Below are 19,986 nucleotides of genomic sequence, written 5' to 3' on the forward strand. Positions count from 1 at the left end.
TAAAATAAAATTAACAAAATAGAGAAATTATATTTATGACCTTTTAATATTATGTTGTGCTATTATTGTTTACTTACTTCCAAAATATCTGAGATTAGACTAATATTTTATCCTTATTAAGTACTTCAGATACTTCCAACTGTAATATCAATTTCTACAGTGGTTTTAACTTATTCAGCTATAGAAATTATTTTTATTTTAAGGTCAGTATATCAAAATAGTCTTATTAGAGACATGTAAGTAAACATTATAAAATCACTCTGAAATTACTTGTTTAAATATATAATTTCTCGAGTATAAAAAACTCTTATACTTAGTATTTTAATAAAACTAAAGTTTACTATGATAAGATACAACATTATTGATATAAGGATGAAAGAGCAGAATAGAAAAAGAATGGTGCAGCCTTGAACAATAATACAATGGGTAGGATGCTTGCCATATGGCCCCCCAAGCATTTCCAGGAAAGATCTCTGAGTGCAAAGCCATGAGCAAACCCTGAGCATCACTGGGTATGAATCAAGAAAAAAAATGAAAGAAAGAAAATGGTGTGCTTTTGGTTTAATAGTACTTTAATACATATCTTTGTAAAGATTTTCTTAAATCATGTATTTGGTACTAACATGTGTTACTTTATTATTTTAGTATGAGTGTGAGGTCTCATTTATAGAGTCAACAACTATCAAATATATTAGCTGTGTTGACTCTTGCTGCCCTGAAGAAAAGTCTAAATTCTGTTATATTTCCAATAATGTTAGAAGTGCTACAGAAGCATTTTGATAAATATCACTTAAAATTCTACCATTTGAGAGCAGAACAAAATCCATTAATCTTCCTCAACTATCAGTGATATAAATTATATGAAAAACACATTAAAATATTTAGAATATAGCACAGGATTTTGGGTTGGATTCCAGACACCAAATATCTGCCAAACTGAGCACTGTTGGGTGTAGCTGAGGAGGCCACCACAAACAGTTGGGTGAATCCCTCATAGCCCAAAACAGCACTGGGTGTGGTCCTAGAAGTTCCCAGAGCTTGTAGGATCCAAAAAGACCGTCATCCTTGGGACCTTGCATAGAGCTGTAAAGACAGTTCATTTGAAAATCTGCAAAAGAAGCCTTGGGACTCCTTGGACTTTGTTTGGAAGGTCCTTCCCACAATAAAAATGTCTAAATGTACTATATCATCTAAATGTACACAATTTATGAAGTTCCTATGGATTTAGCATCTGTTTAATGTGTCTTGTAGAAACTGGGTAATTAGAAATTATCTCAGACTCAGGATAATACAATAAATAATGATATTTTTGGACTAGAGAAATACAGATTTACCTTGCATATAGTCAACAGAAGTTCAATCCCCAAAACTCCAAATAAGATCTGCTGAGCCCTATTAGAAGTAATCCTTGAGCACAGAATCAGGAATAATGTATTTGGCACCAAATTATGTATTTGGTACTATTTACTATGTATTTGGTACTATGACATAGTACCCCTCAAGATTTAGACCAAATACAATAAAAAGTGACCTGAATTTTTTGTTTCATAAATTCCTCTTATCCCTTTGTGCATATTGAAGTTCTGAAAATTGAAATTACTTTTCCACTTGCATTCTCCAATATATCTATAGTCTTCCGCTCTGAGATTTTTTTTTTAAACTTACTGAGTATCTAAGCATGAATGCTGAGAATTTGCTGGAACTATGTATGCTTACACAGATGCTTGACTATTTCTATTTTGCACATGTCTCATCCTAGAAGAATGATAAGAGAGTTACCTTTTTTAGGAAGTTAGCTAGTATACATCATATTTCTCAATGCTACTTGTTTTGTCTGGCATATCTTTACCAATTACCATAGATGAAAAGATAAAGAAAGACCAATTGATAACAAAATTGTTACTGATAACAGAATTGATAACAGAATCTTTCCACAATTAAGAAAAAGTGGGGAAGAAAATAACTGACTGGAAATTCTAGTGATCTGTGATCATAATTTGTTAATCTATCTTTTCAAGACCTCATTTTACATACGGTATTTGTAAGTAAGCAAAGTTTGGTGTGTTTAATCTTGACCATTTATGAAATAATATTCAATTATAGTTATTCATTTACTAACTTACTTGATAATGATCTTGATCATAGTTTATATTTATTGCTAACTTCTCAAAAATGTCTGGTATTCAATTTTTTCTTAGTAATATGTACCTATCACATGATTTTACTATAATTTCTTGTAGTATTATTTATCTAGTGTCAAATAAAGATTAAGATCCCTTGCAAAAAGTACCTCATTTCACAAATAACCTTCTATATAAGCTTATATTTTAGAGAAATCTAGTCAACATTACAACATAGAGACAAACATAACACAGAATACTTATAATCTTGTAATTATTTAGAATAAGCTACCTTCTGTATTTTGAACATCTTTATGTTTTATAATTAACTCAATAATTTTATTTTAGATGTTAATATATGGATTTGAAATGCACATCAATTTATTAACACAAGTTATAAAGAAATAGAATTTTTAATAGATCTGTTTTTAAATACATCATCACTCTCGTAAAACCTTAAGAGAAGAAAAAAATAGAAATTTTATCTAATAAAACCTTTTCATAAAACACTTTAGGATTTCTTAGATTTTTATAGCATGAGTAATATTATTTTTCCTATTTTATGCATTTAAATACATATAAAAAATGTGAACCAGAGCGGTGCCATTACACACTTCTGGCCTGACCCTAGGAAAGCAAATTGGAGACCAGGCCCATCCAATGCCTGGAATGAGATTATGAAAATTACCTCTGGGTCTCTGAGAGGCAGGGACCAAAAACAAGCAAACATGGCTTATAAACAAGATGCATGGCTTAATCTAACATCTGCTTTGCTTAGATAAGGGCTGAGAATATGTATATGTGCCTTGAAGGAATATGGATGTGTGCCTTGAATACAGGGTCTGAATTGTGTGCCTATTCCATGCTCAGAGCTCCAAATCCCTTTGACTTGTAGGGCCTCAGCACTAGGTCTTAATAACCAGGCCTCTGTCCTCAACAGCCACCTAAGAAAAATATGATGTTTTGTGATATAAAATATATCTAGATTTTACAATATAATAGTTCTACAACCTTTAAAAAAAACCTTTAAATTCTCTTTTAACCAAGTAATAAAAAAGTACTTTTTTCATGCATCTGTCATGTGCATGATGAACTATAGTATATTTAAAAAATTTTTCTGAAAAGTCAATCTTTATTAAATCCACATATTGATTTGATGCATATAAACAGCACTTGGGAAACAATTATAAGTATAGAAACAAAATAAATGAGACTTTCTAATGCAGAAGTCTTTCAAAAATAATGCCAAAATTAGTGAGTAAAAGAAAAGGACATATTTTTAAAGTACCTTTCTCATAACATTTATTAAATACAAAGTGGGGTAATTTTACAGTAGATAAATCAATATAAACTTCACTTTAAGCAAGTTACCAAGGTTAAAAATACCATTAATACCATTAATATGATGACCTAGATAATATATGTTAAAGACACATAATGCCTGTAACATCATTTCCAAGACAAACAAAGCACAATTTCACTTTAATAATGATCAACAATAAAATAGACCCAAATTAGGTAAAATTCTATAAACTATCAGATAGTTCTTCAAAACTGTCAATACTTATAGAGATTGAGGAATTAGAACAAGTTTAAAAGCTTAAGGAAAACTAGAAAATAAATACAATGCAGGCTACTTAATAGTATATTGAAGAAAAAGAAAAACATCAAAGAAAACTGAAAATATCTGTCATAGTTATTATTTAGAGAATTTTATTGTATATATGTTTCCTATCTGGTTCTAAAAATTAAATTATGTGGTTATTAGAGATGTCCATATTAAGGAAGAAAGATGAAGGACATATAGAAACATTTAAAAAGGTTTTGCAACTTTCTGTAAGTCTAAAATTTATTTTAAATTAAAATCTTAAAAATAATTAATGGAAGATAAATGAGAAACATAAACTTTTATTGTTGGTTTTAATATAAACTTTTATTAAGATACCATGATCTACAAAGTTAATTATAGTTTAGTTTTAGGCATACTATATAACAAACCCAATCTTGGTGTCATCTTCCTTTCATCAGTTCCCCTCTCACTACCATCTATCTACCTTCCTCACCTCCCAACTGTCCTCCTTGACAGAAACATTTTCAAATTGAGTTGTTTTAATTGCTAGAGTTTAATGAATACTTTTATAATATGTTAAAAAACAAATGTGTTTGGTTTGGGTTTTGGTCCACACCTAGCTGAACTAAGAGCTTACTAGAGGCTTTGTACTCAGGGAACTCTCCAGGCTTAGAGAAAGTATCCACCTATATACTTGAGTATAAGCCGACCCGAGTGTAAGCCAACCCCCCCTATTTTACCCTAAAAACTGGGAAAACTTAGTGACTCGAGTATAAGCGGAGGTGGAAAATGCAGCAGCTACTGGTAAATTTCAAAAATAAAAATATATACTCAAAACAATTATAATAATTGAGGAATCAGTAGGTTAAATGTTTTTCATATTTATTGATTAAGAAAAACTGTAAACTAGCAACAATAACTTTAAATAAAGTGCAGAAAACCATAGCTTAACAGGTAATCAAGCTAAACCACAAAGGTAAAAATCCTTCAAAACTGGATTCCTTCTCCTCCTCCTCTGTATATTCAAACAGAGCTACAGCTGTATCTGATGTGAGGGCATCAGCATAATATACATTATCATCATCACTGAGTTCGCAAATATCATCATCACTGCTGTGGGTCTCGTACAAAGCGCAGAATATTTTGGGCAAATAGTTCAGTGGCATCCAACTCAGTTCAGCCGCCTACCTCTTGAGCTCAGCAGCGACTTGTGGACTGAGCTGAAACAACCACCCCTTCCAGCAGAGGACAGAAGACTACTGGAGACTATGTGCTTTGGATTTGGTGCACACCCACCGAATCAAATAACCTGTATGACATGCGTATAAGCCGAGTTCAGGTTTTTCGGCACAACTTTTGTGCCGGAAAAACTCGGTTTCCACTCCAGTATATAAGGTAAATGATGCCAGGGACTGATTCTGTGTCAACTGCATTCTGTATTCTCTTTCTATCTCTTTCTCTCCCCGACCCTTACTCTCTCTCTTTCTGTCCTTTATCCTTTGATTATGTTCATATCTCTCCTGAAGAATAGGACTTTGCATTATTCTTTAGCAATAAGGATTTTCCCCATATTTTAGAGGTATATCAGCTATGATTTATTGACTCTTGCATTGCCACACAATTTTGCAGTGATATCAAATTGTCATATATTCTTAGAAATAAATATTATAGTATTAGCCATATACATTAACAATAACGCAAATTTTCGAAACATTCAAAAAAACATTAATAATACAGTAGAGGGGCCGGGCGGTGGCGCTACAGGTAAGGTGCCTGCCTTGCCTGAGCTAGCCTTGAACGGACCGCGGTTCGATCCCCCGGTGTCCCATATGGTCCCCCAAGCCAGGAGCGACTTCTGAGCGCATAGCCAGGAGTAACCCCTGATCGTTACTGGGTGTGGCCCCAAAACCAAAAAAAAAAAAAATCAAATAATAATACAGTAGAACTCTTGTGTGGAAACTGTGATAATCATAAATATATATTTAGAGCTATCTAATAATATTAATTTTAATAAGCTAGCATGTAATATTAAGATATAACTAAATTACCATGTATGTAGAAGAAACTAGAATATGTAATCATCTATTGAAACTCATAGATGTTAAATTTATCTCCTATCTACCTTCAAATTCCCAAGGCATATTAACCAATAAGTACCCCCACCTTTCAAGTAGCCAACTTTGCATGACTGGAAACTCTAAGAGCTCTAATAAACCATTAGATAAATTAAATATATATAAAATAAATCTCTTTATAATCTGCAGGCATGATATCTTTAGAAGGAATAATGAACCCAGGTAAAACATAGATTCTAGAAACTTCCTCAGGCTCACAGAATTCTGTGACATTGGACAAATGCAATTATGTAGCTGGAGCATATATGATTTCAATCTTGAAGTCAGAATCATGCATATTATAACCAAATAACATCAATTAAGTTATAGACGTGTGCTTCAAAAAATAAAATGGTGTAAATGAAAAGTCATTTTGTGGAAGTATAGAGAAAGTAAAAGGTAAGTCAAGTCAGTATTCCCTGTACATTACAATATTCACAGCAAATTTTTTCTCTTTTTTTGTGGTTTTTGGGTCACACCCGACAGTGCTCAGGGGTTTTTCCTGGCTCTGTGCTCAGAAATTGCTCCTGGCATGCTCGGGGGACCATATGGGACGCCGGGATTCGAACCGATGACCTTCTGCATAAAAGGTAAGTGCCTTACCTCCATGCTATCTCTCCGGCCCATCGCAAATTTTAAGGTATTTCCAGATCTGGTAGTCAATCCATAGTCCTCAATGTCCAAATTTACATATTCATATAAATATTTAAGGGAATACAACTATGTAAAAACCAATAAAAATAAAAAGTAATCCATCTCTACTTTATTTTTTTGTCCCCCAATTAACAATACAGACCAGGCAAAGGCCTGAGTTGAGGTGTATATGGGGTGCATTTACTGTACCTCCTCTTTCTTTACAGTCAGTGTAAAGAACACAGTCTGTGGTAAGAATTGGGAGGTCTTTTCTTTTCTTTTTTATTTTTTAATACATATACATATATACACATATATATCCATCTCTACTTTAATGTGGTTTTTCAGAAGCTTCAACACAAATTTCATGTTTCTATTGTTCAATATTTTGCAGTCCCATTTGCAATTAAAGTTTTTAAACTGAAGGGCCACACAGATGTGTGGCCTCTAAGTAGGAAAGAGGAGATATTGTTGTTAATAACATTTGCAATATGAGAAAATCTAAGAAAGATAAGGTATAACTTCCATATCTCTAGCTATAATTCTAAATTCTTTGTCTATATAAAACTAAAAAAATCTTCTTACCATATGCACATGCACACATATATTTAACCTGCCTGTCAAATTTATGAATATGAAAATTTAGCATAAAATGAAATCTTTTTGATATGCACAGCTTTTTAAAAATAACATTTCCACGAGGCACTAAGGCTTTAATATCTACAACATTCCTAAAAAGGAGGGGAAAAAAAACATACACATGCCACAGCGCTTAGAACCTGCTATCAATTCCATTCACAGTTGCAGAATGGCTCTAATAGCAAAGACATTTATGAGTCATAAATTACCATTTATAAATGCAGTGTTTAGTGTTCATTTCAATGGACGACATATGGTCGCAACATTTCCAAATAGCTTGAACTGATAAATAGGCCACTGAAGTGGTTCAATTTGTTAAAATGCTAACACATTAACTCCTGCAGGAGTCAAGCTGCAGGTTTGCATGTGAAATGCTGAGCACTGACTTTGATATTGCAAAGATGCTACCTTTGGAAACTGGGTCAGGATATCTGAAGTGGGCCCCACAGTCTATTTTTCATTGTGATTTATATGATTCTATGTAGAGAGACTTAGTGATCTATTAACAAGAATCCCACTCATTTGCCTTCACATTTCATGATCAAACTGCCCATAATATGTCCCATGTCCTACTCTTTTAAGTGTCTGCCCCTGGGCAATATCTAGTAGTCATAAGTGATGAGGACAGGAAGCTTTTGGAAATATTAGCGAAAATTAATTATTTGTAATTAAGAAATTGTTTAGGCATTCTGGGGATAAAAGAACAACAGAGAAAGCTGAGCTAAAGTTAGCAGATACATATTCAAAACAAATGTAGAGTCTGTCACATAAGGAACTTATAAGTCGATAACCAAACAAACTGGAAGGGAAAATTCTTTTTAGATTTATTAGAGAATTTAGAGAAATTATTAGAAAACTGCGGACCCCGTGGTGAAAACTTAAGCATGTAAAGAATTTCATAACTTGACAGAGTAGAGAATTCAAAGCAGAAATCACCAGAAAAAAACTGGAGGAGGAAACCCTGAACTGTAATTGACTAATGGGAGGGTCTCTAATAGGGATGATCTCCTGACTCACACAGATCTCACACACCTTTTTGAATTTTCCCTCTTCAAGCTCTAACAAAACTTGAATTTTAACTGAATGATAGGATTGCAACTATTCTAAAATATGCTAGAGCTTTCAATTCTCCTTAACGTACTATCAACATGGACTAATTTTCCAAGACTCTCACTTGTGTATGGTTTGTAAAGAGTTCAGCCTACTCTGGCTTTGAACAAATAAAAAGAACAAAACCCACCCCCAGCTCCTTTTAGTCATAGTATTCAATTTATGTTTGAGAAAACTGAGAAGTAGTTGTGATATTTATCACCCAAGGATGTAGGCTCACAAAAAGACAGCGACCTAATTACAGGACAAAATATTTGTCCTCTCCCTGATCCCAGCTTACTATTATATTACTGAAATTCTATTTACTGCAGTTTCTTTTAAACAAAAATTAAATATGACTTCTAACAACAAACTGAAAGTCATACTAAAAATAGAAAACAATGTTTGAAGAGACAAGGCGAATACTATAAATCAGATTGAGACATGGCAGGATACAGTGGAGTGTATTTTTAAACATCTGTGTTTTAGTATAATATAAATAAAATAAGCTTTAGTACAAAAATACAGATAACTGTATGAAGAAACTTGATATTTATCGTCAATAGAATATCACTGCTATTAAAAACAGACAATTCTGCAAATGGTTGGATCTTTATATGACTCTTCTAAATTAAGTAATAAAGAAAAATACAATTAATTATCATATGACTTCACTTATATGTAAAACATGAATAATTAAAACAAGCAAAGTAACAAAATACAACAAAACTCTGAGAAAGAATGAAAACTATAGTGGTCACAAGAGGGAACACTTTTCTTCATAGATGATATGACTACCAATGTCTAAAATATAAATAAACCAAAAATATGGTCCTAGATAACTGAGTATTGACAAAATTAGCAGGCACCAAATCACTGCACAAAAGTGAATCACTTTCTTACATGCAATCAATAAGCAATTATATTCTAAAATTAAAATTATACTTATGTGCTGGAGTGATAGTACAGTGGTAGAGCATTTGCCTTGCAAATGGTGGATCTAGGATGGACTCGGATTAGATCCCCAGCATCAGATATGGTCCCCTGAGCCTGCCAGAAGCAATTTCTGAGCACAGTCAGGAGTGACCTCTGAGCGCCACCAGATGTGGCCCCAAAACAAAAAAAAAAAACAAAATCAAATCAAATCAAATCAAATCATATTTTATATTAATACCCTGAGGTTGATATACTGTACTCAGATATAACAAAATGTGTACAAGATACCTGGAAATGATAAAATTCTGGTAAAATATAATTAGCATAAGATAGTCCCATAATTATAAATAAAAAAGATCAATATTGTCAGGTTTTCAGTTTTCCCCAACTTGATCTATATAAATGCAAAATAATACAAACAGAATTTAATAAAGGATTTTTATGAATGCTAACAATTTAATTCTATAATTGTATGGAGAGCTAAAATAGTTTGAAAACCATAATTTAAAGCAATGCTTATTTAAACAACATCAAATTATTATAATGTATTGTAAAAGAGGGCAGTGAGATAACTAAAGTTCTCAAGCACATGTTTAGCATGAACAAAACCCTGTATTTGATCTATAACACTACTTGATAACCTTATAGCCTGCAGAGCTACTGAATGTGACCCCCACTTCCAATGAACCTCACTACTGTTGGTCTAAAGAACCAAGTCATCCTGTATTGCTATGAGTAGTCCCTTTATAAAATAAAATACTTGGAGCCAGAGTGGTGGCGCAGTGGTAGGGCGTTTGCCTTGCAAGTGGCTTGACATAGGACGAACCGGGGTTTAATCCCCCAGAGTCCCATATGATCCCCCAAGCCAGGAACGATTTCTGGTCGCATAGCCAGAAATAACCCCTGAACATCACAGGGTTTGGCCCACCCAAATAAAAAACAATTATAAAACTCTAATCATTGATAAAGTGTTATGTTTGTTAAAGAAGAGAAAGAATGGAGTACAGAACTGAGGTGTAGATCTACATCAATGGAGTTAACTGATCTTTTATAGATTGGCAAAATTAACAAGAGGAGAAATGACAACAAAGGCTAACAAACTAATTCTATAATTTGTATGGAGAGCCAAAATATGAAAAATCATAATTTAGCACAATGCTTCTCAGTGCTAGGAATTGAACACAGGTTTCATAAGTGCAAAACATAAACTTTTTGCACATAGCACACTCTAACTTCTTTTAAAACTGGTTTTGGAACAACTGGATATACACATGCCAAAAGTAATGATCAGATGTCTAATATTTTAATAAACTTAGCTCTAAATGTGCCATAAATCTAACTGCAAAATGCACACATAAAACTCCTAGGAAGTAACATAGAGAAGACCTTAAGTTTGGCAATGATGCTTTAGGAAAAAACACCAAATGTAAAATCTTTGAAAAAACATAAGTAAACTAGACTACATTAAAGTTAAAGCTGTATTAAACTAGGGATTGTAAATATAGTGCTACATGAAAAGCACTTGTCTTGCACATGGCTGATCCGGGTTTGAGTCTTGGCATCCCATATGGTCCCCTAAGTACTTCTGTGAGTAATTCCTGAGTGCAGAGCCAAAAGTAAGTCCTGAGCATCACTGGGTGTGTCTCAAATAAGAACAAATGAAAGCCAATGCCAAGAGAAGGAAAAAAAGACATATGTAAGACATGTCTAAGACATATGACAAAGGAACATATCCTAAATAAATAAAATCTCTTGTGAATACATATAAAGAAAAACTAATGTTAAAAAATGAGCAAAAGTTCTCAAGAGACACCCAATCAATGGTAATATAGGTAATCAATGCTAACATAGATAGGGGTTATGAAGGCCAGACAGACAGATCATATTGTAAGGTGCTGCCTTGTATAGAGCTCATTTTATTCTGATCCCCCAGAAGCACATATGGTACCCTGAGACCATCCAGGTATTATTTATCACAGGACCAGTAAGTGCTGAGTTGAGACATTTGTGGACAAAAAGCATAAAGTCTAATAACATATGCTGACTTTTAGGTTAGGGATATAGTACAGCAGGTAAGGGTGCTTCTTTGCATGAAATTCATATGCGTAAGGTCCCTGGCACCAAATATGGTCACCTGAGCAATGCCAGGGGTGATCCCTGAACACAGATTTAGAAGGAAGTCCTGTGCTGCTGAAAGTGAGCAAATAAAAGAAAATGAACAAGAAAAAATCCAATAAAAAGGAGAATATGCATATGAAAAGCCATTCGATGTCTTACCTATCAGAAGATTATATATCTGGCAAACAACAAGATACTATTTTCATATTTTAGAATTGTCAAATGTCAAAATACTGATAAAGCAAATGCTGAAAATGATGTGGATACATGAAAAGTCTCCTTAATGACTGCTTAGTAAGAGAAGCATGGCCCCTCTATTAAACACTTAACTTGCTCTCTTCTCACATCTTTTTAAGCACATTTCATTCATTAAAAACTACCTTGCTTCACTATTTTGTCTCCTTCTGAAATGTATTTTTGTGAGGGAAAGGACTCAGACACAAAATGCCTGTGCTTATGTTAGGATCAACTTCTCTGAACCAGGTATTTCCCTGAGCACTGGTAGGTTTAGTAGAGAAATGGTTCATCTCCCTCAGTCCTCACTTCCATGGAAATGCAAAATGCTCAACAAGGCATTTAACTTCTCTCTTCTTGTTTTCTCATCAGTAGGAGGAAATGATAAGAAAATATGCTCCAGAAAGGTGGTGAAAATAGTAGAGGTAATAATAAATGCAAAGTGCTTCAGAGTGAACAGCACATAATCAGCTACAGAGATTTTAACACTTGGCCACTGTACAATCCTCCCCCAGAAAAGTTAGAATGGTATTTTTTCTCTCTTGTAAAAAGGAAGGTCTTGTGCCCAAAGAAAAGATTATATGTGTGTGATGAAGAACATTTGAGAAGTAAAGGTCATTCTCTGCAATCTTGAAATCATATTACAGGAAAAATGTTTCCTAGCTTCTTTCTTAACACAGAGACTCTGCCCTCACCTGAACATTTGAACAGAGATTAAATTCTTCACAGCCTAGCATTCTCCTTCTGTTGAACCGAAAGTCAAAATTGTTCATAATGCTCTCCTCTTGCAGCAAAAGAAATCGTTTTATATGTTCTGATTTCATCAAGTGGATAGGTATGGTTGCTTCCAGCTGTGACTGTGAAGCAGGAAAATAGGCAAAAAGGAAAGCTGAAAAATCATAGAGCAACGAAGCCCTTTTATAAAGTACCATGTGATCACTGTGTTCTGACCTCAGGGCTCTAATTCAGATCTCACATAACCATAGACAGGCATGGCCAAGAATAATGGGACAGGGGCTGGAACGATAGCACAGCGGTAGGGCCTTTGCCTTGCACATGGCCGATATAGGACGGACCTTGGTTCAATTCCCTGGCGTCCCATATGGTCCCCTGAGCCAGGAGCTATTTCTGAGCTCATAGCCAGGTTAGTGTCACAGGATGTGGCCCAAAAAGCTAAAATAATAATAATAATAATAATAAGTCCAGAGAGGCAGAAGATATAGCACAGTGGGCACTTACCTTATTTACATGCAGCTTACTGGTTCTATTCCTAGCACTTCATATAGTCCCCTGAGTACCACCAGAAGTGACTCCTGAACACAGATCCAGGTGTTAGCCCTGATCACAGCTGGATATGGCCTAAACAAAAACAGATAGATATAGGTCCTAAAAAACTGAGTTTTTTTAGAATCAGACTCGAAACCAATATACTTGGTTCCAGTATGATTATACTATTTATCAATTAGTTAAGTAGTCTTTGGTAAACCAAATAAAGTATTTGCAATGGCTATGTGCAAACTAGATTTCTGAAAGGATAAACTCCTGAAGCAATATATAGAAAAAGGATTTGACAGCCATACAGAACAAATTAATAGGGGCCGGAGTGATAGGACAGCGGTAAGGCTTTTGCCTTGCACTCAGCCCACACAGGACAGACCTCGGTTCAAATCCCGACATCCCATATTGTCCTGCAACTCTGCCAGGAATGTTTTTGGGTATGATCCCAAAAAACAAACAAACAAACAAAAAAACCAGAACAAATTAATCTTTCCAATAATGACCTTTAACTTCTTATTTAGAAAAATGGGCAAAGGTGATTTTGAAATTAGATAGACCTTTTCTGTAATGAGAATGTACAAGGGAAATAGAAAGCCTGTCTAGAGTACAGGCGGGGGTTGGGTGGGGAGGAGGGAGATTTGGGACATTGGTGACAGGAATGTTGCACTGGTGATGGGTGGTGTTCTTTACATGACTGAAACCCAAATACAATCTTGTATGTAATAAAGTTAGTTAAATAAAAAAAAGAATAAAATATTATTTAAACTTTCAGAGTGCTTTCCATATGGTTTTTTACCCCAAGTGCCTTATGCTTTCATAACTATCATAACTGTCAATCATGCAGTAGAGTTAGCTCTCTCGATACAGTTGTGGTATCTGGAAAGGTATGAAATAATTTTAAAGGATAGTCTTACACAGTTCTTAGTACCACTTGGTATGTCCCTAAAACAAAAAAGTAAAACAAAACAAAAAGAGTTTCTGGCCATAATGTTACACATAGCCTTTTACTTTATTTTTTTTTTACAATTAACATTACTCTATTTAATTATGCAAATAATTTTGGCCCATATGAATTATTTATTTTGCCTTTTAAAAAGATATATAAATTACTTTATTTAAAGAGCATGTATCAATATTAATAGAGCATGAACTCAATTAGTTCTTTTGTTTATGAACATTAGGTGGCTTCAGAAACACATTGCCATTTAAATGTATTTGTTCCTAAAGGGATGACAGAATTTAAAATATTGGAGGGAGATTTGGGACATTGGTGATGGGAATGTTGCACTGGTGATGGGTGGTGTTCTTTACATGACTGAAACCCAAATACAATCATGTATGTAATAAAGTTGGTTAAATAATTAAAAAAAAAGAAAGAAAAAAATATTGGAGGTGGAGGCCCAGTCCAGGAATTCCCATCACTATTGCTGATACTAATGCTTTTGTAGGATATGATTTTTTTGCCATGGCTTATAGAAGTGCTAAAAGATGAGTAGGGGGAGTTGCTCTCACTTACTCAAAAAAAAAAATCCTAGAGATGGCAATTCAAATACTGGCATTCCTAAAAGTTGGTCAGATTGGTGTTTCAGCAGAGAAATATAGAGAAGCATGGCCTTTGTCAAGAACGCAATTATTGGTGAATGGTTTAAGCAGGCCAGGTACTTGACCTACCCTTTTCTTTTGGGACTGACATCTTTCAGTTGCATTGTCAGTATACCCATAATTTTTCATGGCTTGGTTTACATCTCTTTTGAAAATAGATAGAATTTTTGAAATTGGACAAATGCAGACATGGTGACTGAGTTTGTGGGTGTCATCTGTAACTTTTAAACTTCTTGTATCAGACCCTGTTTGCTACTCCTGTAGATCCAGTCTATTGTCTGAAGGTCATTTGGAAAAAATATAACCACTCTGTCTATCAAAAAAGATGCTCCCATACCAGCACTATGTTGATAGTTAGGGTACTTCAAATATAATAGTCTAGTGACTAGAAATGTGTTAGCTTATGAATAAGACTCAAAACTTCTGTACAAACCTCAATCAAATTATCTTGTATATATTAAAAATTCTTGCAAATATAAACATCTTTGAAAATGGAATCAATAATGTAAAGTCTAATCGATTACCCAGGCGATGTTTGGGGAACCAGGGACAGAACTGGAGTTTATGGTTAGTCACATGAAACATGTATTTTAACCCCTGTACTATATATCTGGTCCCAATATCTTTGCTTATATATGAGTTCCAGTTTTGTTATATCAAGGTATAGTGTTCTATTTGTTTATTATGCATAAAGTTACTATATTTTACTTTACTATTTTGTATATTTTAAAAAAAAATGTATGATTTAAATATGAAGACATTCTGTTAAAGTGGTGTTCTATTTCCTACTCTGTCCAATTCTATTTCACAATTTTATACCATTTGGCGGGTGGCAGGGGCAGCACCTCCAAATCAGTGCACAGATGGATACCATTCTCATCAATCTAGCCTGATAGGGTTTGTAGTTCTAGGGCCAGTAGTATCACTGAACTTTTCAATGCCACCTCTTGGTAGTTGTGAAGGCCTTCAGAGTTGAATGAACCCAGTGATCTTTAGTAGGCCAAGTAGTGCTGGGATAAAACTGGGGTCTGGATGAGGCTGTACAAACATGGGTCTTAAGATTTATACTACCATTTTAGTCACATTTTAGGTAGTTTTGAACTGTCTCATGGGTTCTTGAAATTCTCTTCCTCCTCTTGAATGTATTTATCTATGCTCTTAATATTGAACCATTTGTATTGCTCTGTCTTTTAAAGTTCATAAGCACCTTCTTCTGTAGTTTTTAATTATACTAAGACTATTGTATGTTTTTAATTCATTGTATTTTTTCAGTTTTGTAATTTTGTTTCTTTTTATAGTTTATTTTTGAGAATTTTTTTTTTTGGTTTTTGGGCCACACCTTGTGAGGCTCAGGGGTTACTCCTGGCTATGCGCTCAGAAGTCGCTCCTGGCTTGGGGGACCATATGGGACGCCGGGGGATCGAACCGCGGTCCGTCCTAGGCTAGCGCAGGCAAGACAGGCACCTTACGAGAATATTTTTTTAACATGGCTAAGGCATCTGGCCTTTTTTTCTTAATTCAACATCTGTGTCATCTCAAAGTTTGTCTTTTGATTGAACTGAATATTCTCATAAAAATGTGTTATGCTCTCTAGTTTCTTTAAATATAAAATACATTTTCAAAGCTTATTAGTGAATGATATGCTCTAGATATTTTGTAATAATCCTCTCTTGGAGACTGAATGTTTAATGTTGGGTAATTTCATTTTTCAGTAAATACTTGAGTTGGCTAGATTCCATGTGCAAACTTCCATTTCTTCTGTAGTGGTCAGCTCATCCCATTTTGATTTAGATATTTTTATCTTCATTTGTGTTGGTGTTCATGTTACTCCTGTGAAGTTTGGTTGGGTGTGGAGATTTGCACATTTGATTTAGAGATTTCTCTGGATTTTTTTGGTCCCTGATTTCTACCTTAGTTCAACCAAACTTTTCATATTGAATTGGGTTTAAATATAGTTTCATGTTTCTTCTTCATTATTTATATGTGTTCATGCAACCCAAATCAGTTCCAGGACTATATCTTTACTGTATTCTTTCCATGATTAACATTATCAAAATAAAGATAAATCATTTAATTCTTGATGAGATCCACAATCCAGAGCAAGCATATACAAACAAAAACAATTGTGAGAAAAGTGTATAAAACATAAAAATGGCATTCTTGGAGAAAATAGAGGCATAAGTAAAAATAAGGTATTTTTATTTCTACAAGTAGTTAGAAAACCAAAAATAAATGAAATCTGTAAAACTATAAACGAAAAAGGAAAAATTCTCAATCACCTCATTTCCCCCTACATTCAGAGAATTAAGAATATACATTGTGGCTCTTTGCCCGGCAGCAGGACCCCAGCAAGAGACTCAGGTGAGTCTCCCTCTTTGCCCGGCTACAGGACCCCAGCGAGAGACTCGAGTGAGTCTCCCTCTTTGCCCGGCAGCAGGACCCCCAGCAAGAGACTCGGGTGAGTCTCCCTCTTTGCCCGGCTACAGGACCCCAGCGAGAGACTCGACTGAGTCTCCCTCTTTGCCCGGCAGCAGGACCCCAGCGAGAGACTCGAGCGAGTCTCTCTCTTTGCCCGACGACAGGACCCCAGAACCGATAAGAGAGACTCGGGTGAGTCTCTCTTTTTGCCCGGCAACAGCACCCCAGCACCGTTAAGAGAGACTCGGGGGAGTCTCTCTCTTTGCCCGGCGACAGGACCCCTGCGCACCGCCAAGAGAGACTCGGGTGAGACCCTCCCCCCAGGTGGACGCCTGGAAAGGTAAGTTGAGTGACCCGAATAGACCAGGGAGATAGGGCCAGCCATCTGGACCCTCAGGTGACCTAGAGCAGTCCACCTCCTTGGGCCCTGGAGCGGACCAGGGACTCCCCAAGGGTGAGGGCAGAGCCTTAAGGGCCGGTTTGAGGGAACCACTTCAAGAGGCTTGGAGGGGGCAGAGCTCCACTGACTCCCAGGGAAAGGAGGGGCGATTGAGAACTAGGCTCAACAGCACCAGCAACCATTGTGGCCAGGAGAGGAACTGCACCGCTGACAGAAATAAGGAATAGAAAAGCAACAATACCTATTACAGGAAGACTGAACTCTAGGTAGCAAAGGGGAGGAGAAAGAGCTAGGTTCAACAAGCTCACCCAACAGCACCCTCTAGAAACACCTTCAGGAAGGAGACCAAAGCAGGCTGAAATTAGAAACCACAGCACTCCAAAACGCACCATTAAATACAAAGAATTATGCGTAAATCAAGGAGATCCCTAATAACTGGAGACAACATGACAAATCCTATCAAGTTTCCAAGTCCACCAAAACGCACAGATCCATGGGAAGAAGACCTAAAAGCAGTCATGAGGAAGGAAATGCAAGAATTGAAAGAAACCCTAACAACCGAGTATAAGAAAGCCATGGATGAACGAATCAGCCAAATTAAAGAAGAAATGTCAAAGAACATGAGAGATTCCATACAAAAAAGAAGTGAAGGACCTAAAAGACAAAGTAACAAGCCTTATGAGCAGAAACACAGTGTTGGAGAAGCACATCGAAGAACTTGAAGGAAAACTACAATCAAAAAATGATCAAGAAACCAACAAAGAAATAAAAGGCAAAGCACTGGAAGGAAAAAATCCAATATCTAATGAACAAGGACAAAAGAAACAATATAAGAATTGTGGGTATACCAGAAGGGGAGGAAATAGGGAAGGGGGAAGAACAGGTAGTTAGGGAGATAATAACTGAGAACTTCCCCACCCTCTGGAAAGGCACTTCAGGACAAATCCAGGAAGTCAAGAGTCCCTAATAAAATAGACCCTAATAAGCCAACACCAAGACACATAATAATCCAAATGGCAAAAAACAAAGAGAAAGAGGAACTCCTGAAAGCAATAAGGGAGGAAAAAAACCTCAAGTACAAAGGAAAGGACATAAGAATCAAACCAGATCTCCCATTTGAAATAATTCAAGCAAGAAGACAGTGGAATGACATATTTGAACGACTGAATGAAAGAAATTTCCAACCTAGGGTCCAATACCCAGCAAAACTATCATTCATATGGGAGGGCAGACTAAAAACATTCTCAAACATGAACGAACTTGAACTATTTGTGCAAACTAAGCCGATCCTAAGCGACCTACTCAGAGACGAATTACACAATCCAAACCCCCGATTGTAACAACAACCACGCCACACAATACAACTGCACAACAGTCCTCTCAATCAATAATTTCCCTAAATGTGAATGGACTAAACTCTCCAATTAAAAGACACATAGTAGAGAACTGGGTTAGGAAAAATAACCGGACTTCTGCTGTATGCAAGAAACACACCTACAGTTACAGGATAAGCACAGGCTTAGAATAAAAGGATGGAAAGTAATTATTCAGGCCAACAGAAAACAAAAAAGAGCAGGGACAGCCATTCTTATATCAGACCAAATTGCATTCAACCTCAAGAAAGTGATCAGAGACAAAGAGGGTCACTACTTACTGATCAGAGGAACATTAGATCAAGAAACACTAACCCTGGTCAATATCTATGCACCTAATGTAGAGTCAGCAAAATATGTGAGGCAACTACTGGGAAATCTGGAGAAACACATGAAGGGAAATGTGATAATAGTAGGGGACCTCAATACTCCACTATCACCACTGCACAGATGCACCAAACAGAAAAATAGCAAAGAAACAAGAGCTCTGAATGAAAAACTAGAAGATTTAGGGCTAATAGACTTATATAGAGCCCTCCATCCCCAGAAAGCAGAATACACATTTTTCTCAAGCCCACATGGAACCTTCTCCAGAATAGACCATGTCTTAGGATACAAAGCCAACCTATATAAGACCACAAAGGTAAGGATCATTAGAAGTACCCTCTCAGATCACTATGCAACAGAGGTCAAAATTGAATTCAAGAAGAAGCAATGGAGAAAAACTAATACCTGGAGATTAAACAACATGCTGCTCAACAACAGCTGGATCAAAGAACAACTCAAGGAAGAAATAAAAAGATTCCTTGAGACAAATGACAATGAAGAGACAACATGTCAAAACTTATGGGACACAGCAAAAGCAATAATTAGGGGGAAACATTGCAATACAGGCCTATGTCAAGAAACAGGAAAATAACAAAACCAACAGTTTAAAAGATCACCTCAAAGAATTGGAACAACAGCAACAGAGAAATCCAACCACAACCAGAAGGCAAGAAATAATAAAAACCAGAGCAGAAATAAACAACATCGAAACTAAGAAAACAATACAAAAAATCAATGAGACCAGGAGTTGGTTTTTCGAAAAAATAAACAAGATAGACAAACCATTGGCAAAAATCACCAAAAAAAAGAGGGAAAACACCCTAATCAGTAGGATCACAAATGAAAGGGGCGAGATTACAACAGAACCCCAAGAAATACAACATATCATGAGATCATATTATGAACAACTATACTCAACTAGGCTAGAGAACCCAGTAGAAATCGACAGATTCTTGGACAAACACCCTCTTCCAAGACTGGAAAAGGAAGATCTAGAAATCCTAAACAGACCAATCACCTCAGAGGAAATTGAAGATGTAATTAAAAAACTCCCTAAGAACAAAAGCCCAGGCCCAGATGGATTTACAGGTGAATTCTATCAAACATTTCAAGAAGAGTTACTACCACTTTTCCA

At 35.6% G+C, this 19,986-nt stretch overlaps 1 non-coding gene across 1 annotated transcript; it reads right to left on the reverse strand.

Annotated features, from left to right (window-relative positions):
- Positions 1–6,573: 6,573 nt before the first annotated feature.
- On the reverse strand, positions 6,574–6,705 carry LOC126021119 (small nucleolar RNA SNORA51). Its single transcript, XR_007499730.1, has one exon. It is a non-coding gene; the product is annotated as a small nucleolar RNA SNORA51 (small nucleolar RNA).
- Between the last annotated feature and the right edge of the window lie 13,281 nt (positions 6,706–19,986).

This window comes from Suncus etruscus, chromosome 10 (genome assembly GCF_024139225.1).
Source record: "Suncus etruscus isolate mSunEtr1 chromosome 10, mSunEtr1.pri.cur, whole genome shotgun sequence".
Taxonomy (NCBI): domain Eukaryota; kingdom Metazoa; phylum Chordata; class Mammalia; order Eulipotyphla; family Soricidae; genus Suncus; species Suncus etruscus.